Source organism: Maniola jurtina, chromosome 9 (genome assembly GCF_905333055.1).
Source record: "Maniola jurtina chromosome 9, ilManJurt1.1, whole genome shotgun sequence".
Taxonomy (NCBI): Eukaryota; Metazoa; Arthropoda; class Insecta; order Lepidoptera; family Nymphalidae; genus Maniola; species Maniola jurtina.
In genome coordinates, this window is record NC_060037.1 from 7,939,250 (window position 1) to 7,962,618 (window position 23,369).

Genomic DNA, 23,369 nt, shown 5'->3' on the forward strand with positions numbered 1-23,369 from the left:
AAAAATAAATTATATCTTAGTAATTATTAAATAAAGTGTCTTCCAAAATTCGTAAAATCCACATTCGATGCTAGTCATAAGTTTGCTAGCCATTTTAAATTATCGATTTAATTAAAAAAGTACGTTAAATTACGTCAAATGTTATGACGTCACATCTGTGAATTTCATACAATCTCCCTTACTAAGCGAGCGTTTTGACGTTTGATAAAAAGTCGCTGATTTGACTAGTAGTCATCATTCCTATTGAAGAGGCAGAAGAGAGCCTTCCGATGTGGATACCTAAAAATGGTTTTAGGTATCCATATCGGAAGGGTGCCAACGGGGCCCTATTACTAAGCCTCCGCTGTCCGTCCGTCGGTCTGTCAGCGGGCTGTATGTCATGAACCATATAAATAGAGAGTTGAAATTTTTACTGTGTATTTCTGTTGCCGCTATAACAACAAATAATAAAAATCAAGATCAAGGCCGCCATGCAAATTTAAAGAAAAGTACAAAGTATATATATATTGTACATATTATATCGTACGTAGTACATATTATATTGTATGAAACCCTTCATGAGTGAATCCGACTCACACTTGACCGGATTCGATGTACTGCGGTATTCTCAAGTAGGTAGGTACATTATATATCTAAAAAATCTATCATAGTCACAAATGTCTCTATTTCGTCGACCACAACAAATGCCACAACATGAGTACATTTTGTATGACATGATAATCAAAATGGAGAAATGTTTTTACTGTTTGGTGTTGATATGAAGCCTAAATCGCTTGCATTTCATTATTTATATAAAGCGATGTTGTTTAGCTATGCTGTATAATGTATATAGAGTGAGCGTTCTGCTGTGTGAGTCCGCCCACGGCAATTTTCACGGTACAGTTTCAATCAACTTGATTATATACGAAAGTTTCTCTTTGGCAGGTTGCGCTATGTTAACACTCGACTGTAACTACGAGTAGAAATCAACAAACTGTAAGTAATGAAAATCATTTGACGTCATTCTGCCAAGTATATAAATTTAGGGTATATTTCTTATTCGGGTTATATCGGCGATGACCAGCTATAATACTGCTGCAATATTATAAGGTAAGGCTACCAGTAAACACAAGTTTTTTTTAAAAGTTCACCGGATGAATAACATTTTGTGGTTTATTGAGTACTAGCGACCCGCCCCGGCTTCGCACGGGTGGACATTTTTTATTTTTATTTTCCGGGATAAAATATAGCCTATACGGATTCGGAAGAATCCCTCTAAGTAATGGTAAAAGAAATTTCGAAATCGGTCCAGTAGTTTTTGAGCCTATTACAAACATACAAAGGTACAATAATACAAAGGTTTCCTCTTTATAATATTAGTATAGATTCAATCACAATGTACTACGTCATAAATTATTCCCCCTATATAATATTTGACATAAGCTTCGCGTCTATTAGAAACAAGTGTGTGGCCTTAACCCTATCTAAAAACCTGAGTACTGACTACACGCACTATGAAGGCGGATTCACATCTGCGCACGCGCTTGTGCCATACATAGGTACATAATAAATATGTGAGAACATAATTACGAATGGGGTGCGAGCGGTTTGCGTACACATAGTAAAAGTCATAGCGAGCACAGTTCGTGGGAGTGAGTCAAGACACGATAGGTATATTATGCGTTCGCGTTGCGCAGGTGCGAGCAAACGCAGTAACGTGTCCATAAGCGTTCGATGCGCGTTGTGTGTACGGTCCGTGCGTGTGCGCGAGTGTGAAACCACCTCGAGATATAATTTGCGTATGAGTCCATAATCTGAATCGTACGTTCATTGGAGACAGATATATTAGGCAGCCACAGTCAAGTTTTAAGTTTAGACTGCTTGACTAAGGCTGCATATTGTATACCAAGCTATAGTGACACAATATCTATATAGACACTACTGCGCTTGAATCCGGTTTCTAAATAACCCCCCCATAGTTCATAAGTTCTAAAATCTAGGTACCCTACGGAATTCCTAACATAATGGTTTCTAAACTAAATCATAACGTGAAGATTCAAATGTAAAATCATTTCAATTAAAATACTAGTACCTACTTACGTATTTGAATAAACTCTAATGCAACTTCAATGAAACTAAAATTTAAATATTATATAATATTTGCATGTATTTTCTGTTAGCTGTACCGAGTTGCGGTTTAAAGCGTGATGCTTGGTACTAAAGTTTTGTTTAGCTTTTAATAAAGCTCAGTATAATTATTGCTTTGTTTAATTTTGTCGTTTTTAATTATGTGGTGCTGTTTAATCACACTAATATTAAAAAGGAGAAAGTTTGTATATGTGTGTGTGTGTGTGCGTATGTTTGTTACTCTTTCACGCAAAAACTACTGGACGGATTGGGCTGAAATTTAAAATAGAGATAGATTATACCCTGGATTAGCACATAGGCTACTTTTTATCCCGGAAAATCAAAGAGTTCCCACGGGAATTTTAAAAAACCTACATCCACGAGAATGAAGTCGCGGGCATCAGCTAGTATTTAATATGATGAATCACAACAAACTTACTGTCGGGAATACGTCTAAGAATATTCACGGAAACTTTTATTTTTAGAGGATGGCTGGTGTAGATATATTGTTCAATGTCATTGTGTGTTTGTGAAAAATAAACGATGAAGAAATAATACTTTAAGTTTCTACTGAAAACCATCGCTGTACCTTGTTGCAGCTTCATGCTGAATGAATAGTTTTTTTAAGATTTATTTACGTCTTTCTAAGCGTGAATTGTAATTATTTTTCGTGAACAAATATTTTTTGTCTTTCGATTATTGTTGAAAAGCTTATTTCTCAATTTTGAAAATGTGACGTCAGCAGCAAAATTCCGTCGCGTTGCATTGAAACTGCCGACGTCAGCGCTGACGCTCTGCTCTGCTCCTGTCTGATGCAGACTGCACATATATTTTCAGTATTGTAAAATGCACTTATCTGTTTAGGCAATTAAAAGAGAAAATTATATTAATCCACAGCGAATCCCTTTTTTGATTATCAAGATCCAACGTAACAGTCTAGACAAATATTGATAAAATAATAAGCGTGGAACGGCATGATAAGGACTTGTACGGCCTTTTCGTGTCACGACCCATATCACTTTCACGATGTACACCGATTCTTTTTTAGTATCACTCGAATTCGCAGACACCTGTCTAAATCTAACGACTTACAAATGTAAATTAAAAATTTATAACACCCCCGACAAGTGAAGGTTACAGTAACTAGAAAAGAGCGGATAACTTTTAAACGGCTTAACCGATTTTCTTGGATTATAGCTAAGAATACTCTCAATCAAGCCACCTTTCAAACAAAAAAAACTAAATTAAAATCGGTTTATTAGTTTAGGAGCTACGATGCCACAGACAGATACACAGATATACACGTCAAACTTATAACACCCCTCTTTTTTGGTCGGGGATTAATAAAATGTCAATAAAGGTACCAAAATTACTAAATAAAAATATTAAACTACAATAATAAAGAAAGTATTTTTTGCTCACGTATCAATTTTACTGCATAAGTTTTATCTCTATTGGTGCAGTAGTCTTTGCAAAATGCCCAAAAGGAATAGATAAACTTTTAAAATTTATAATAGTAGAAACGTACCTGCATCCTGATCGTTTTTGTTTTGCGAATTTGTCAAACAAGGGATCTACTTTAGCAAGTTCACAAAATAATGTCATTCGAAAAGTAATTAGACCCGCATTTGTACTGACCACAACACTATTCACACCAAGCATCTCAAAGGAAATGCTCCCAAAGTTTGTTTCAGTTTTGCGAATACCGAATAAATTAACAGCAATTAAATTTCCCAACAGAAAGTTGAGACTTCTGAATTTTTTTCAGTAACGGATAGTTACTGTTCATCCCCGAGGGCTATAAATAATATCACGTGAACGAAGTCGCGGGCAAAAGCTAGTACTATATCGATATATAACACCCCCGACAAGTGAAGGTTACAGTAACTAGGAAAGAGCTGATAACATTCAAACGGCTGAACCGATTTTCTTGGATTATAGCTAAGAACATTCTCGATCAAGCTAAATTAAAACCAGTTCATTGGTTTAGGAGCTACGATACCACAGACAGATACACAGATACACACGTCAAATTTATAACACCCCTCTTTTTGGGTCCGGGGTTAAAAATAGAATGATATTTTGATATGATATTTTGAAATGTCTGTGATGGTAAATTTCGAAATCTGTGAATAAAAACCTTTGCACCGAAATATTTGAATACAAGCAAAATCAACCTTCATCATATAAACAGGTACACAATGGTTATCTTAATGAGGATAGGTACCTAAGTAGAAAGTGTACTTTATCTTCCCTTCAATCTTCTAATTTAATCTTCAAATTGTATTCCAAATAATTATTTTAAATGATCATAAAAAAATTGACAAAATTTCTTTGTGGGTATCAACACTTGTGGGTATTTTAGTTCTGTTTGTCACAAAGATTCCAGCTTCAAATAGTTTTAACCCCCGACCCAAAAAGAGGGGTGTTATAAGTTTGACGTGTGTATCTGTGTGTCTGTGTATCTGTGTATCTGTGTATCTGTCTGTGGCACCGTAGCGCCTAAACTAATGAACCGATTTTAATTTAGTTTTTTTTGTTTGAAAGGTGGCTTGATCGAGAGTGTTCTTAACTATTATAATCCAAGAAAATCGGTTCAGCCGTTTAAAAGTTATCAGCTCTTTTCTAGTTACTGTAACCTTCACTTGTCGGGGGTGTTATAAATTTTAAATTTACACTTGTTAATAACGTATAGACAGTAAAATACCTTTAGAACTGATTAAAAGTAAAATCCGATATTAGTAAAGTAGATAGCGCTAATTACGTCATTACGCTAATCAACCCATAGTTAACTTATTATACTAAAAGCTCACAGCGCATTGTAGTTAAATTTAACAATTGCTTTCGAGATTGAAATGGTCGATAAGCGGTTCATTCCAATATTATAGCGGTAGTGCAGCTTACCGTTTGATGTTTAGTTAATGGAAAAGGTCACGAACGGAAACGAATAAACACTATATAAATAAATAAGCCTTTATTTGCCGACCTATACAAATATTATTACAGTTTTTTATCTATACTAATATTATAAAGAGGAAACCTTTGTATTTTTGTATGTTTGTATTGAATAGGCTCAAAAACTACTAGACCGATTTCAAAATTTCTTTTACCATTACTTAGAGGGGGTCTTCCGAATCCGTATAGGCTATATTTTATCCCGGAAAATAGATAGGATTTTTCGTAGTAGTGTCCACCCGTGCGAAGCCGGGGCGGGTCGCTAGTAAAGTATAAACTAAAAGGTAAGTAGCAGATAGTTGCTGAACGTGGAAGGCTGAAGACAGAGTACGGTCACCTAGGGTTCATTATGCCCAGCTGTGGACTTTCACATGTTGAAATCATGACGATGACACGAATAAGATTGTGATTTGAGTTTCGGATTTTCTATTTTCCATATTTTTTTCCTTACTCATTCACTTTACCTTATCAGATATTATTACATTTAAATATTGGAACTAATACTGCCTTTCATATTATGTATACATGGATATTTTAAATGCTGGATGTTGTCGTTTGTGGTTTTTGTAAAAGCATTTTGTTAGATGTACCTATTTTCAATATGACCTTTACCGTTCAGGAGTTTTTTTCAGAAAGTTCATTTATTACACAGTTAATTGAAAATCATTGTTTACATTATCATCGTCATATTCTCGACTCGCTATCGCACGGGTCTCCTCTCAGAATGAGAAGGGGGTTAGTCATAGTCCACCACGCTGGTCAAGTGTAGATTAAAAGAATTCACAGACTTTTGAGAATATTATGGAGAACTCTCAGGCATGCAGGTTTTCTCACGATGTTTTCCTTCACCGTTAAAACAAGTGATTTTACTTAATTGCCTAAACGCTCATAGCTCCGAAAATTTAGACATACGTGCCCGGGATCGAACCCCCAACCTCTCGATTAGGAGGCCGATGTCTTCACCACTAGTTTATCACTGCTTTTGATCATATTTTAGAGTTAAATATTTTCAAAAATTACCGACAATTTTTCTGCCGTAACTTGATTATCCGGAATGAGCTTAGCTGAGAGAAATAATACTTGTCGCTTAAATTCTGCCCAGCCCCACTGAACATGTGATTTTGACATAGAGATAGTATATAAACAATTTTGATTTATGATTTTGTCAGCGTAAAATGGCTGCGGAAGAATTTGTCAGTTAAATAAATTGATGAGTCGTTGCGGTTACTTGTGACAGGTGCTACGTGGCTACGAAATTCTACGAGCTATATAATACGTTGCTACGTTGGCGTAGTTACGAGACTACAATATTGCAGTGTAACACAGTTTTTTTTTATTATAATAAATTAATTATTTGGGGCCTACTCTGGGGCCTATGAAGACTAGCTAACCTGTCCCGACTTCACTTGCAAAGAAATTCTTTCTAATTAGGGATCCACGTAAAATCTTTAGTTTCTTCACCCAGCGGTCTGAATTTTACGATAGTAATAATATGTCAGTCAGTCAGTTTCTCAGTTGAAATACAAACTGTTATTTTGAAAGTGGTTAGTGAGGCAAAAATTGAAACTTTAATAACCTACCTACTCTAAACCACTTTAGAGACTATTCTTCTTTACAACATACCCTATCGAGTACCACAATAAAATAACTTATAATTATTTGAGACACAGTTTTTTGGATTATAATGAGGTACTCATTAAAAAAAATCTAATGAAGTTTTAATTTTTCTTACAATCGTCAACATCGTTCCTAAGGCCAAAATATCGCTATAATAGTTTTTATTTTACCCACACTGATCGCTCCTTTTATATAAAATGATAAATTTATTGTTTTATCGTGCCTTAATTCACGTATGAAATTTACGAAAATCCTACCGATGTATGCTTGTCAACATATTTCTTTAATACGCAATTTTCCTTTAAAAAAAGATAAATGAAGAGGCTGATAAATATAAAGGCAGGAAAAGTATAATGTTACATCTACGAGTACTTGTGTCATAAAACTCTTATCTACAATCTTTATCGTTCGTTTTAGGACCCTTACAAGTTTTATGCGAGTTTTCCGCTATGATCACGATATCGTATTAAGTAAAATTGATGACGAGCATATATTACAATACTCTCTGAAGACAGAATTAGTTTTACCACACTATCGTTTTACTTGTAAATCCTATAATTTTTTTTTGAATCGAAGAATCTGTGATTGCGTTAGGCATTTCAACAAGATACTTGAAGTACAAAACTTAAACATGACTAGTTCTAGTTGATTTTTCATACGAAAATCAGGTTAGCTCACCTGGTCTATAGAACTTATAAAGAGACTTTTTCCATTCCATTCCATTTTATCAGCCTCTATGCGTCAACTGCTGGACATCTATAGTCCTTTTTAAGAAATAAATAGACTTGGACGTAAAATAAAATATGTAAAAGTAAATAGTAAAACTGTAAAAGTAAATAGTAAAAGTAAAGCTGCGAACACACCGACAAGCTTGCGTTGCTTCGTTGCTGTACATTTACCATTTATTTTCAAAATCAAACGTAATCAACTTCTGCTTTGACTGTTTTTTTTTGGTGTTATACTATGTTTTTTAATGTATGTATATTGTTTATTGTTATAGTGGCAATAATAATACACAGTCTGTGAAACGATAAGTATTAAGAATCTAACAATAGTATTAAGATCTGTAAACGAACCCAAATTAGCAATAAAGATAATTGAATTGAATTGAAAATTTCAACTCCCTGCCTATTAAGGTTCATAAGATACATCCCACTGAAAGACAGACGGACGGAGAAACGGACGGAGTACAGAACCATAACAAGTGTAAATTAAAAATTTATAACACCCCCGACGATCCAAAGTATTTGAGTTTTCCAAAACATCATTTTCAAATAAATAATTATGTATTTAGGCAACGTCCATCTTGACAGCTTGACATTTGTCTATTGACATAATATTAAGAACCTAACGGTTATCTAACCTTCTTTTCTACAAGAAAACTAGAAAAGAGCTGATAACTCTTAAACGGCTGAACAAATTTTTTTAGATTATAGCTAAGAACACTCTCGATCAAGCCACCTTTCAAACAAAAAAAACTAAATTAAAATCGGTTCATTCGTTTAGGCGCTACGATGCCACAGACAGATACACAGATACACAGATACACAGATACACACGTCAAACTTATAACACCCCTGTTTTTTGGTCGGGGGTTAAAAAGGAGCTTTAAAAATGATCTCAATGTAATATTTACGACTGCCCTTTCGTACTAAGTATTTTATTAGAAAGTTTAGTTTGCTTACTCTTACACGTGTGATTTCTCTATCAAATCGTCCAAACAATTGTATTTGCACGTGAAATTGATTGTGGTTCCGTGACAAGTGACTGCGGTTGTGACATTGTGCCACGATATTGTACGCTACGTTGTTACGGAATCGTTCAACCGTAGTTAAATTCGGCCGATATGCAAAACTAAGGAAAACAATGCTAATAATGATGATTTCTTCTCAGATCTGGGCGTGTTTGGAACCCTCGTAGCCTTAGTAATTAATTATCACCACTACATCATTGCATTACAATCAGCAAGTGGACATAGTACCTACCCAATTTTAATAAATGACTTTGACTTCGATTTATTTGTATTTTATGCTCTGCGAATAAAGGTTTCCAAAATCTTGTAAGTAGGTACGCTTAATTTTTCCATTTTAAAATGATCTTATTAACCCCCGACCCAAAAAGAGGGGTGTTATAAGTTTGACGTGTGTATCTGTGTGTCTGTGTATCTGTGTATCTGTGTATCTGTGTATCTGTGTATCTGTCTGTGGCATCGTAGCACCTAAACGAATGAACCGATTTTAATTTACTTTTTTTTGTTTGAAAGGTGGCTTGATCGAGAGTGTTCTTAGCTATAATCCAAAAAAATTGGTTCAGCCGTTTAAGAGTTATCAGCTCTTTTCTAGTTTTCTTGTAGAAAAGAAGGTTAGATTACCGTTAGGTTCATAATATTATGTAAATTGACAAATGTCAAGCTGTCAAGATGGACGTTGCCTAAATACATAATTATTTATTTGAAAATGATGTTTTGGAAAACTCAGATACTTTAGATGGTAGGCGCGGAATAGTCCAAGAAAATCAGTTCAGCCGTTTGAAAGTTATCAGGTCTTTTCGGTCTTTTCTAGTTACTGTAACCTTTACTTGTCGGGGGTGTTATAAATTTTTAATTTACACTTGTGTTTATTGTAAGTAGGTACTAACTACTGATTGAGCTTTGTGCCTTTAGTTAAATTTTTTTGAGTTGTAGAGGCCCAATGATGAATGTAAACAAAGTAAGAGATATTTTTTTCGGTTCAGAGTAAGTATTATTATGTACTTTCTGATGCCCGCGACTTTGTCTGTATGGATTTAGATTTTATAAATAATGTGGGAACTCTTTGATTTTCCGGGATAAAAAATAGCCTATGTCACTCTCTAGGTCACGGATCATGTCTGTCTGTTGCTTCGGTGTGACGTAATTGAGGAACAAACCAATAAACCAATGAGCCAATAAACAAACGCGATAGTAAGGTAACGCGCTTCATACAGGTATTCAAAGATATCTATCTCTAAGAAGAAAATTTCGCTTATATAATTTGACGAGTAAAGTTGCGTTAATCAAACAGTGTTGAATAAAACTGTGGTGATTAGATTGCCCTTCCGGTTAAATGGCTGAACGGATTTTGACGTTGAAAGTGATAAATACGAAAACTTCCCCTTTTAGCTTTTAACTTTTAACATTTTTCACTTTAATTTAGATAAGTTAAGAAATTTTGCACGTAGCATTAGAAGACGAACTTATTCATCCTAAGATTGGAATAATGGACTGGATGGATACTATTTGGATTGGAATAGCACTGTGGTATTCTCACAGTTTTACGATAGTACATCGTAAAACTGTAGTACTTATTGTTTGCCAATGCGCACTTGGCCAACGTGACGGACTAACTCCTGTTAGGTTGCTAGGGTGGCCAAACTCTTTTCATTCCGAGATGAGAACCATGCCTATAGAGATATGCTGGCTATGGATATATGGCTGGTAATCTTAACGCTTACTTCATAGAAAAGAGGTAGGTAGGTACCCCTAGAATAAAGGGGTGGCACTTTCAAAATCAATGTAGGTACCATATAACTAGGAACATAGCTTAGAGATCGAGGAAAAAAATAAAGGTAAACTTTTGAAAAATTATTATTATCGTTGAAAAAGCCCGAAATGATATCTTTAACGTACAGAATGATTTTCTAATAAAGTTGAATGTAAACGAAGGTGAGATAAAAAAATCATGCCTTCGGTTTGTAGTCTTATAAAAACTTCGAAACAAAACCGGCGGCCTTATTTAAATTTTTAAATAAGGCCTTTTAACCTGAATAATATCGCCATCATCATGATTAAGCCATTGCGGGCCAAATACTGAGCATAAGCCTCCTCTCAGAATGAGAAGGGTTTAGGTCATGCTGATAAAATGCGGATGATAGAACTCACCTTCTCAACCTTTGAGAACATTATAGAGCACTCTCAGGCGTGCAGATTTCCTCACGACAATTTCCTTCACCGATAAAGTATGTGATAGGTACTTAATTGCTTAAAACGCACATAACTCCGAAAAGTTAAAGGTGCGTGTCCACGATTGAATCCCCGATATCCTGAATAGGCCGACTGGTTAACCACTAGGTTCGATAACCACCAAATATTATAATAATCAAAATGAAACTGAAAGAAATACACAGTTGTACAAGCCGTCGGATTTATTATGAAACTAACTAATGCCCGCGACTTCGTTCGCGTGGGTGTAGGTTTTTTAAAAATCCCGTGGAAACTCTTTGATTTTCCGGGATAAAAAGTAGCCTATGTGTTAATCCAGGGTATAATCTATCTCCATTCTAAATTTCATCCCAATCCGTCCAGAAGTTTTTGCGTGAAGGCGTAACAAACATACACACACACACACACACATACACACAAACTTTCGCCTTTATAATATTAGTGTGATCATACAAAAAGCTACATGGATAGTTCTCGAAAAACTAGAATTTATATGTTATTTTTAAAATTATTCAACATGCGCTGCAAAATTTCTATTTCGCAGTGAACTTTCAGTTTTGCACGCGAAAACATTTGTTTTCCATCACAGACTTTGTTGCGATGTTCGCTAATGGTTTGAACGCTTTTAAAAATACCTTAAGTTAAACAAAGTTTTAAAATCCTATTTCTAGTTACATTTCGGTAGGTATTCGTATTGCCAAAAGGATTTGAAAGTTGAAAAGGGGTTTTAGGTCATGTTGGTACTTAAGTGATGATAGAACCCGATCCGAACGCGTTAATTTTGTAGATTTAGGACTACAAATAATATATTGGAATACTAGATGATATACCTCGGCTTCACGTGCGTGGATTTAGGTTTTTAAAAATCCAGTGGTCATTTTCCAGACAAAAAGTAGTAGTTCAGGTTATGGTACGGTTCAAATAAACATATTGAAAAAAAATCTGAGAAATAGCAGACTGAAACTTCAATTTTTTATTATAGATTATTATTGATTACTAAATGATGCCAGCGACGATTATCTATGTCGATTTAGTTGTTTTAAAAATCCCGCAGGATCTTCTTTTTTCTGGTATAAAAGAATATGTCTCTCTCCAATAAAAAATCTCGTAAGTGCGTTAATCTGCGTTAAGTTGCATGATGAATAATTGTTCTTCTTCACGCAGAACTGACTAACGAATTCTAGGCGTGAAAAATGGCATGCCATCCCGCACTAACTTACCTACTTTTCTGGGATAAAAAGTACATCATACAGTACACAATCATTATAGTAATCATGCAAACATCACATCGATCCTTTGTTGCGTTGCGACCTGATAAACCAACAAACAAACACATTTTTGGATTTATAATACCTATAGATTGTGATTAGGGTCGTGATATCATATGATTACGAAATAATTACTAGTATTTATAATTTTATGATGGATTTTTTACCTACACTTCAAGGATTATTCTAAATAATTAATTTTTAACCCCCGACCCAAAAAGAGGGGTGTTATAAGTTTGACGTGTGTATCTGTGTGTCTGTGTCTCTGTGTATCTGTCTGTGGCATCGTAGCTCCTAAACTAATGAACAGATTTTAGTTTAGTTTTTTTGTTTGAAAGGTGGCTTGATCGAGAGTGTTCTTAGCTATAATCCAAGAAAATCGGTTCAGCCGTTTTAAAGTTATCAGCTCTTATCTAGTTACTGAAACCTTCACTTGTCGGGGGTCTTATAAATTTTTCATTTACACTTGTTAATTACTAATATTTGGGAATGTGTAGTAGAGTGTAGGTGTAGAAATTAATATGACCAAATTCAAGTTAAATATCAAAGATAAGGCCCCAGATCAGCTGAGCATGTATTTTATGGCGTCGCAGATGGCTGTTCAGTGGGTAATGAACTCCGCGCTACTTTGCCCCATTTCGTGCTTACGAGGCAATTTGCGTAATGTATAAAAAGCCGCGTCGACGTAAACTGTTAAAACGATTCAATGAAGCGCGATGTACTCAGCAATACCCACTCGTTCGTTAGGGGTAGTTATTACAGAGATAAGTGGGTTAGGAGGAATATTATGAATAAGCAAAATAAAATAATAATAATTAATGTTTTACGCTTTAATGAAAATCTAAGGTAGGTAAGTCCTGTAATAATCACTATTAAAAATATATAAAAATGGTATATTATGCGTCCGAAACTTCTTTGATGGCAATTAATTATCTCAATATTATGTTGATTATATAAATAGACCTTAAGCTAAATCTAATAAATTAAGTATTCATATCGAATATTCTAGCGACTGACATTAAGTAGGTAGCAGATAAGTTATTGCTTGACCTTCATTATTCACAGTGAACCATTTTTTCTCTTGTCTCTTAGGATTTCTAATAAATTTCAGTGATGCCTTCGTCGGCAGAAAGGTCTGACATAAATACACAATAGGCACTGAAGACCCCTGTCTATAGAACATCTAAACTTTCTTCAGAGCTATATTAAGTTTGACAGTTCTTGTGAAGATATATCAATGTAAAAGGGGGTAAAGGTAGATTGCTGTAGTTTGACAGCTACAATGTGAAGATGCCAGTCACCCGTGATTGGCATCTCTAATGATGACTTTCACTATTGGACAAAATGCACAGTCGTAGGATGATTACCATAAATCCAGTGGATCGCAATGTAGTAATAGACCGTAAGTATAGATCAAATGGTAATCGCTTTGAGTAAAAAGTTGTATCTACCTACTCCTCAATCAGCCATATTAAATACACTCTGTAATAGAATTTCTTCTCTGTATCTGTACGAGCCGGCGATGGGCTGATGATGATAATGGTGGTAGAATATAACAGCTAAAATGAGCTATCCTATTCTATGGACGAAATGCCCAAATGCATTTGAGTTGCGCTGCGCGACGCGAGGAATTTTTATGACAAGAATATCTTTGGATAATTTAAAAAGTTTTTGTGTAGGAAATCTGTCAAAATGTCAAATTTATTCATTAGTTAAAGTTAAATAAAGTTTATTTTTAACTGCGATTGAACAGCGATTTAAATGTAATAAATAAGCTAATCACTCGAAGGGGGAAGTAAACGGAAAAGTAATTACGGTGAATGATTAATGTTGTTGGTGTGCTCCGGGTTGTAACAACGTAACGCGTGTGACCGATTTTTATTGGTGCGCTTAGGGCGGCCATTATTATCGGTAATAGCAATTTAATTGATTACTTTTAAAAATGCTTGGGAAAATAAAACACGCATGATTTTAGAGAAGGAGAAACGTTACAATACATCGGGTAATAAGAAGAGATTTATAGTTACTAAAAGTTACAATGAAACTTTGAAAGACGTAAATAAAATATAAACGCGTACCAATCATGCTTTGCGAGGGTTAGGGAGTTGTACAATTTAACTACTCTATAAGCGTACTCTAGAGGAGGCAGCAAGGAGCCTTCAGCCTTTTTATGGCTAGGTAATTCCCAAGATGGTGATACGACAACCGAATCTGAATATCCGGTATTATTTTCCTGGTTTTCGCAGAGCAAAAGTATAAATGAATTTTCAACATGTTCGTTTGAATTAAGGTTGTCACAAATATGGAAAATATGCGTTTTTTAACCGACTTCCAAAAAAGGAGGAGGTTCTCAATTCGTCGGGATCTTTTTTTTTTTATTTTTTTTTTTTTATTTTTTTTTATATTTTTTATGTATGTTCCCCGATTACTCAAAGACCCCTGGACCGATTTGGAAAATTTTTTTTTGTTTGAAAGGGTATACTGTGCAGGTGGTCCCATATAAATTTGGTGAAGATCTGATGAATATCTTCGGAGATGGAGAACAGAACTCCTCAATGGATAAGAGCAAATTGCTCGCGATCACTGTAATAGCTTAGTAAACAGTAGGGTTTTAACTGGGCATAGCATATTATAGTACAGTGGGGCCACTAAAAATTTTGAAATAAAAAATTTTCAAAAGAAAAATAAAACCGACTTCAAAAACCAAAAACACTAAAAAGTAGAAAATAATTTTTGTTTAGCTACACATGTAATGTACCTAGGTATGAAGTCGGGCGAGCTTCACTCTTGGATTTCTAATTTTGTTTTAATATGCTCGCTCGACTTCATACCTAGGTACATTACATGTGTAGCTAAACAAAAATTATTTTCTACTTTTTAGTGTTTTTGGTTTTTGAAGTCGGTTTTATTTTTCTTTTGAAAATTTTTTATTTGGTGACTAATAATAGACCTTGACTGCGATCTCACCTAGCAGTAACTTCCCAGTCGACCACGACCAACTTAGAAATTATTTTGCCCCTTGTCGGGAATCGATTCTACCCGGGTTCGATTTATAATACTATAACAGTGCTCATCACTGGTTGTTATTTGTTAAAAAAAGAAGAAAGTGCAATATAAGCCATTGTATACGTTTTTTATTCATTCGATTACAATTTTTATCGTTTTCCAATAGTCAGGGATTACAATAAAAACCTAATAACCATTATTAAACAATATTGATTTAGCTTGGAGCTGTAAGGTTATACTGAAATCTGAAAATCCTTCTACAACATCTGCTGGACCGAGGTCGTGCATTAACATAAACTTCATGTGTCCCCAGTAACTTGTAGCATCTCTACGCTCCAAAACCGTAGCAGCGGTATCGCTGAAGTACCGCCATGACTTTCAGTAAATTGATATGCGAGACCTACGTGCGAAACAGAAGTATTGCCTTATGTATGAAGTATGGCAGAAATGTTTATTTTTAGGGTTCCGATTGTGCGAATTAAAAACCGGAACCAAAAGGATTACTCGTGTGACTGTTTATTTGTGACTGCCTGTCGCAGCTAATGTGCTCCGAATCTACTGAACCAGTTAAGTTCATACACAAATACGACTTTCTTTGAGGCAAATACGGACGTGTAATATAAATATTTTTTTGAATAGGAGGGTCACTTTTGGGTGGTAAATTATAAAATAAAAAATTGGTTGTCTGTAAAGTCGGTTTACTGACGATAGTTGAACGTGACAACAAAGGCCGGTTGTGCTTCTTTGTCGCTCGTTCCGCGCTCTCGCTTGCACTTCAAGGCTTACATGGAACGCCTCAGAGCGAGGTAACGCCGCATGAGTCATGTTTTTTCGTGCGTGCAGCCGGCTCTATCGAATTATAAGACGTTGTCACGTCAAAAAAAGTTTTGCAAATTATGTGACATAAACCAAATGTAAGGGCTTGTTGTATGTCGTGAGAGTCTCTTCTAAGAATTTAGATTTGATTCGAAGTGAATACTTAGATTCCATTATAAAATGTTTAACTTTGTTTTGTAGGAATTATTTCTAAACTTGTTTGGACTGAAAGTTTGGCTGAAAGTCTGGCTATTATTCTGTGAGGGTATGTTAATAAATAATCGGTACATATTGACCGTTAAATTGGTCAAGAATAAAATCAGTGCATGCCTAACGGCGGACGCTCTTCTTTGCAAACACGTACCTACACGCTTAATACAAACTTATTTAGTTATTATAATTTAGTCGATAGTCATACTAGAGCTTTAGAATGATTGCCGAGGGCCATACCAGTAGCCCTACTTTCTTAGAAATCTGCTCTTAAAGAAAATTTACTTCGACGAATTCAAGTATGAAACTTTTAAAACATTTAACAAGATAAACAATTTAAGCCCTTTCTTATGTTGATTTTTCCAGCATATTAGGCGCTACATTACGCTACTTACAAAATGGAAATTGAGAAGTGTCTGAACTAGGGAAATTTTAATGAAATATAGAAAAAGGAAAGCCTTGTACATTTTTCCTTCCCTTTCTCGTCGCTTAGGGCGATAACGAAAGTGGTTAAGTTTAGTTCAATTTAAGACGCAAAAAGGATAGATATGGGTATGCGTAACTAGGGTAGTGGTTTCTGTGTAAGTCATAACTCATAATCATGGTATCTTACACCTGTTTTTGAACTTTGAACTAATTTTTGCGCGTGACTGTTGTACCGGAAAGGTAAATCGCTTGGCGGAAGGTCTTTGCCGGTAGTGTGGTAATAAGACCCGACCAAAACTTTCCACTGGACCAGACCACAGTGCCATGGAATTCGCCAAAAATAAGATCATATCCTTAATCGGTCATTTGTCACTTGAAAATTACTGAAATTACAGTTTGCACGGAAAATACTTTGCTTTTTGATGTATTTCTACAATAAATACTAAATCTCAGTCCTAAAGAACCCACTGAAAATATATTAAATCACATAGGTACCTATATATTTTTTGTCACAAGATGGCGGAAACTTTTTTACATTCTTAGTTCGGATGCATTATATCCTTTTTATATGGTTGTAAGCCGTGACGTAATGCTAATGTAAACATAAAAAAATACCAAACATTAAGTAGTTTATAACGGTAGAGTAGAAAATAAACACCAACATGCATGAACTGTATAGTTCTATCTATAGAAACCTATTTATCTAAATTATTCAAGGTACTACACCTTTATAAGTTACTAGAGGATGCCCGCGACTTCGTCCGCGTGGATTTAGGTTTTTAAAGATCCCCTGGGAATTTTTTGATTTTCCGGGATGAAAAGTTGCCTATGTCAATTACAGGGACGCAAGCTACCTCGGTACCTTTCATACGAATCGATCAAGCGGATGAGTATTTAGGAATCCCGCGGGAACTGTTTGTTTTTCTGGGATAAAAAGTAGCCTATGTCCTTCCCCGGAATGTATTCTAAGTCTGTACATTTCAATAAAATCGGTTCAGCGGTTGAGCCGTGAAAGCGTAGCAGACAGACAGACAGACACACTTTCGCATTTATAATATCAGTATGGATATGGATTCGTTTATCTTTTAGAGTTAATAAAATATGTAAATTATAATCTTCGTTTCTTGTGACACCAATTCATTAAGCTATTGAGTAGACTACTAACTTGCGGGAATTCGCTATGTAACAAAGCTGGAGGGTTGTGAACGTGGGTGACTGAAGTTAATTAGCCCCCTATCTCAACTCTATCAATAATGAGCCCTGGAAGGGTTTATTTGCGTTCTTGTCCAAGTAGAGAGTCCTTCTAATATAAATAAAGTCCTTGTAATAAAATATAAATAATTACATTTTGGTTTTAAATACTCTTTCGAATTTTATTTGCCAGGTCGTTTTGAAAGGACTTATCCCAGTGTATTAACAGTAGATGTGGTTTAATAGTAGGTATACTAGCTTATATTATGCCCGCGACTTCGTCCGTGTATTTTACGCTTTTAGTTATGTATGTATATTATCATAGTAGCAAGTTTGGGTACTGTATCTGATTAAATGAACCTTTATGAATACACAACGCGTGACCTTCGTGCGACTCACTCATATTATATACTATTCTTTTCATGGATGTTTGATGAAAGTATATTCTTGTACTGTATTAAAATATCAGTGTTTAAATATTGTAGCATTTTACTGAAAGGTTAAGTAGTGAGTTAGAGATAATTTACCTCTAATATCAAAAAGTAGACGAAGGAATAAGTAAATGATCAATATGGCCAGTTTAGGTCATTATTATAACGACTTAAAATACCCAAGTTCATCGTTTTGCGTGTGGTCGTGCAAGTTGCAATAATTAATTTATGATATTTTCTGTGCGATTCTGTATGTGTCCATAATCTACATTAACAGACGGATGGAGGAGAGCGTCATTTAATATTTTTTGCTGAATACGACGCAAAAAACAAAGCTTTATTGGTATGGACGCGATTTTACATATTTCTTCACTATCCGCTCTACCATTTGAATACGAGTATTTCTCAAGCTACAATATCCGTATGACATTGTTGGTTGATAGTAATCTTTATTACTTAAGTACATAATAAGTAACAATAATCTACAGATAGCATATTAAAATAAGTATGCGCATTGTTCTTTGTATTTCTCTGCAGAATATTTGTAGGGTGGCACATCGTACGAAAGCGGCGGTTTGCGGGCTGTCGACGCTCGCTTTGAACGATATGAACATGCGAGCATAAAAGTGTTTGTGCTTTCAGCGTTTTTGGAATGAAAATATTAGTCGGTGTAGACAAAGGACATAAACGCAGCAGAAGGGGAATAAAATCTTCGTAAGAAAATTGCAAAATTGAAATATTGTGGCCCTATCAATAAAATAGGTAAATCTATCTCTTAAATGTTTTGAACCGCGTTGGTTGTGTGTTAGAGTTATATAATTTCAAAACTTGTTAGTGAATTTAAACCATCACTTGGAACATTTCACGAGGGAGTTTCTTATTATATTAACATATTCACACTGCATAAAATTGTTTGATTAAACCACCAAAACTCCTAGTTTGAGAAACAGGTCTATAGAATATTAGAATTTAAATGATTGGAATAAATAAAAAATTGTTTCATTGAAAAGAATACTTAATACCTATCTAGGTATATCTACGAATCTACTTAACAATTTTGGTATAATGTGGTGATAGTATAAGATTCATATGGGGAAAAAATAGGTCTTTCTTCTTCAAGAGATTATCGCCCTTTTTAATAAAAATAGGCCATTCTAAGCAGTTTTCAGCATACAAATTTTGCGCCTAGCTTCAAAGGCTACTGATATTTCACAGATATACATAGGAATAATATACGAGCTATAGAATAACTTCGTAGGCGTAACAATTTTATTCACATGCCGGCACTCTCACGTCATTTTTCACTTTGCAACATATTTTTCGCCTATACCACAAAAAGTAACTACTATTCGTATGTAAAGAAGCGAATCAGAGCATGAAGTTATGATAAGAGAGGCTTGTTGTGTTACTAGAACAGAAATACTTACCCGCAAAATTGACTCAAACCAACTACTTCTATGTATAGTATGATATACACTGATTACAAAAAAAATTGCGGGCTGCAATTCGTTTTTGCTTACAAATGGCATACAGTGTCATACTGATTTTAAAAAGTTTCATAAAACATGGTTCCATACATTTAAATCAATGACTGAAACTGACCTACTTTATACTTAGTAATACAAGTTTACCAGTCTTGCTCTTTTCATTAAAAGTAAAGTTAATTGCTACTGGGCCTGCGTTTATCCTGTTTTTAACCCCCGACCCAAAAAGAGGGGTGTTATAAGTTTGACGTGTGTATCTGTGTATCTGTGTATCTATGTATCTGTCTGTGGCATCGTAGCGCCTAAACGAATGAACCGATTTTAATTTAGTTTTTTTTGTTTGAAAGGTGGCTTGAACGAGAGTGTTCTTAGCTATAATCTAAAAAAATTGGTTCAGCCGTTTAAGAGTTATCAGCTCTTTTCTAGTTTTCTTGTAGAAAAGAAGGTTAGATAACCGTTAGGTTCATAATATTATGTCAATTGACAAATGTCAAGCTGTCAAGATGGACGTTGCCTAAATACATAATTATTTATTTGAAAATGATGTTTTGGAAACTCAGATACTTTGGATCGTCGGGGGTGTTATAAATTTTTAATTTACACTTGTTTTTACTAATACTGCTATGTTTATATGATGCAACTCTTACACTAATTGTAACAAAAAAAGAGTTAAATTGTACGTTTACTTAAACTAATTTAAAGGACAATATTTCGAAATGTTTGTTACTATTTTCAATTCATATTATGCCTTCGTAATTAAAGCTGTTTTGACACCTTATGTGCAAGATTTTCTGTTTAAACCTTTAAAAAAATGCTACGCTATTTTGTGTTATTTTGATATCTTCATTAACGGTTGAACAGCGTGAAGGAAGTTTGACATGGCGGGTTTATGTTCCGGAAAACTATGTTAATATATTTACACGGAAAATGCCGTCATGGTATAGCTAGGGTTGCCACTTTTAACGGATCTCGATAAATTGTTATTATTTCCACGATAGCTTATCCAAACTACACACACACACAAAATGCATGGATGTAATATGGATCATCCATCTATATATGGATTATTATGTATATCTGTTTGTCTGTCTATTATATACTATTATGTATATCTGTTTGTCTGTCTATTTGTTACCTTTTCACGAACGAGCCTTTCAGGCAATATCGCTGGAGTTTGGTATAAACATAGCTTACATCTTGGAGACAGACATACCTATGTTAGTTTTTATCACGGAAAATCCCAAGAGTTCCCATGCGATTTTTTTTAATCCTTAAATCTACAATACGAAGACGCAGCCATCATCTAGCTGTGTATAAAGTAAGAAATACAATAAAAGGGGATTATTGTAATTTTTATTACATTAAATTGTGAAAAAATATACGTGATTTTAAACGGATATATATTTAATCGGATATCGGATATCGGATTTGATCGGTTATTGGATCGGAATCGGGATTGGATCGGATCGGATTTTACGGATATATGATTTTAAAAGGATATTCTTTCCTAAAATAATAAGTAATTTCGATTCATAATAAGTATAATTTGTCAATGTTAAACTATAGCAAAATGTACATATCAAATGTAAAAAAATTATTAATAACCCTAGCCGTGATACATGGTTCCCGATTCCTATCCTAGCTCATATCTATCCACGGCAAATCAATGAAACGCCCCGGCTATCCACTTCAAGAGGGAAATGAGCTAATAACTCTACGAGAATTAACCGTAGCGAGTAGTAATAAGATAAGTCCTAATCAAAATAAATTAAATAAATCGGTCAAGTGTGAGTCGACTCACACACGAACGGTTCCGTACCATCATACAAGAAATAATACTTTTAACCCCCGACCCAAAAAGAGGGATGTTATAAGTTTAACGTGTGTATCTGTGTGTCTGTGTATCTGTCTGTAGCATTGTAGCTCCTAAACGAAAGGACCGATTTTAATTTAGTTTTTTTTTTGTTTCAAAGGTGGCTTGATCGAGAGAGTTCTTAGCTATAATCGAAAAAAATCGGTTCAGCCGTTTAAAATTTATCAGCTCTTTTCTAGTTATTGTAACCTTCACTTGTCGGGGGTGTTATAAATTTTTAATTTACACTTGTTAAGAAAAACCATGTTGAGAAAAATGCATGACCGCGGAATTACACCTACTCGGTGAAGTTTCATTTTGGGGTTCGTTCGCTATTTACAAGTAGGTCTCAGTTATTTAATCGGTTCGTAACCTGCTTTAAGTTTGTTATTAGTTTTCTCTAGGGCTCCCAAAGGTTAAGAGGTAATACCGATGTTTAAATAGCCCAGTAACTTATCAATCGTAATTTAAATTCAAAAGCGAAGTGTTAAAATAAAAAAAATATTTGAATAAAAATGTGTTTTAGAAAATAAATAAAACTTCAATTCAACAAATCGAATTTATATTTCGATTTTTTTAAATTGAACGTGGTTATTATGACTTTAAATTTAAAATTAATAATTTATTTGGCGCTTTATTAACCTAATGGTTATACCATGGCCATCCATTGAGGCAACAGCGTCAACAATGGTACACTACACTATAGGATCCCAGTATCGAAAGCTACTGACACAACCCGACGTTAGAACAGCATAGATACTATTCAGATTATGGGGCTCCTTGTAATATTATGTTGATGGCAAAGGATATTGGATCGTCGCTTTCTTCTCTTTTGTCTTCTTCTGCGGAGTGGGGCGGTACGCTTGAGACTTCTGGCAGAGCTAAAGACCCACATATCGCTTCGGTGGTTAGGTGGGATGGGTAGCTAAATGCATTTTCCAGCATCAAAAATAAAGGTTACGCTTTATTGTCGTACGCTCGTACCTACTTCTAGAACAAGCTTTATGCTAAGTTAAAGAAAAGGGGCATATTTTAAAAAGAGTTACAGATAACATTGCAACTTGCACAGTTGTACTCAAAATTTCTATGTTCACAAATGCATCGCTAAAATTATACGTTGTAGCTACGAGTACTTAATTGGAGCAACTTAAAACAAGAAGTATAAAAAGGAAATCCAACATTTTTACATGAAGTGCTAGAAAGTACAAAAGAAAACATTCAGCGAAGGTTTTTCTAGGTAAAAACGATGACTAGGTAAATAAGATTTCTCTCGATATTAAAGTGAACTGAGCGACGTGAAAAGAATAATTTCCGGGCCTCAATGACAGCTACCCCGGCTCGTAAATTACATGGAAACTCCCCGGTTCATGACGAGACTAAATCGTGTCTGTGGGCTAATGGTATGGTGTGTTTCGCTTGTAATACTTAGGACGGAAACATACTTACAAATGTTCTATTATGAAAATACTTTTTTGTTAACGGGGAGGAAAATTATCTTAAAATACCCTGACACAAAACCCAAGGTCTTCTGGGGAAGTGGGGTTATGTAGGATTTTTACCTACTAAAACACCCTCGGCCTAAAAAAATCGTGCATATTGGAAGGCTTGATCTCTTTAAGCTTCCCTCACGCAACGCCCAATATTTGGAATAAAAATATTTTGATTTTGATTTTGGTTTGACTTAGGTAACACTTGTCCGGTCGGGTGGCGTGTTATGGTACAAATAAACTAACATCATCGTTCGTCGTTGACAGATCGTTTGCAAAGTTATGAAGTATAGAAATATTTTTTTATTATAAGGGCTTTTGAATCGTAAAGTCAGTCGAAAAACCAACAAGAGACTCTGCGGTTGTAACCCTTTTACCCACATACCTGTTAAACTAAATCATAATAGGTATTATTATTTAAGGAAGTAGGTATTCATTGCGTGAAGATAAAATAATATTTTTTATTTTAACCATTACTTATTATACAATATACTCTTCGGTTATACTGAAATTATTTGAACTCTAAACAAAACTTTAAACATAAATAAGTTTGTACATCCGC

At 34.8% G+C, this 23,369-nt stretch overlaps 1 protein-coding gene across 1 annotated transcript in view; it reads left to right on the plus strand.

Moving 5' to 3' along the window:
• The first annotated feature begins 924 nt into the window (after positions 1-924).
• The window catches only part of LOC123868260 (regulating synaptic membrane exocytosis protein 1), a 152,350-nt gene continuing 129,905 nt past the window's right edge, over positions 925-23,369 (plus strand). Inside the window, exon 1 of the mRNA XM_045910696.1 lies at positions 925-975. The gene's annotated coding sequence lies outside the window, so the exon portion shown is untranslated. The remainder of the gene's footprint in view (positions 976-23,369) is intronic.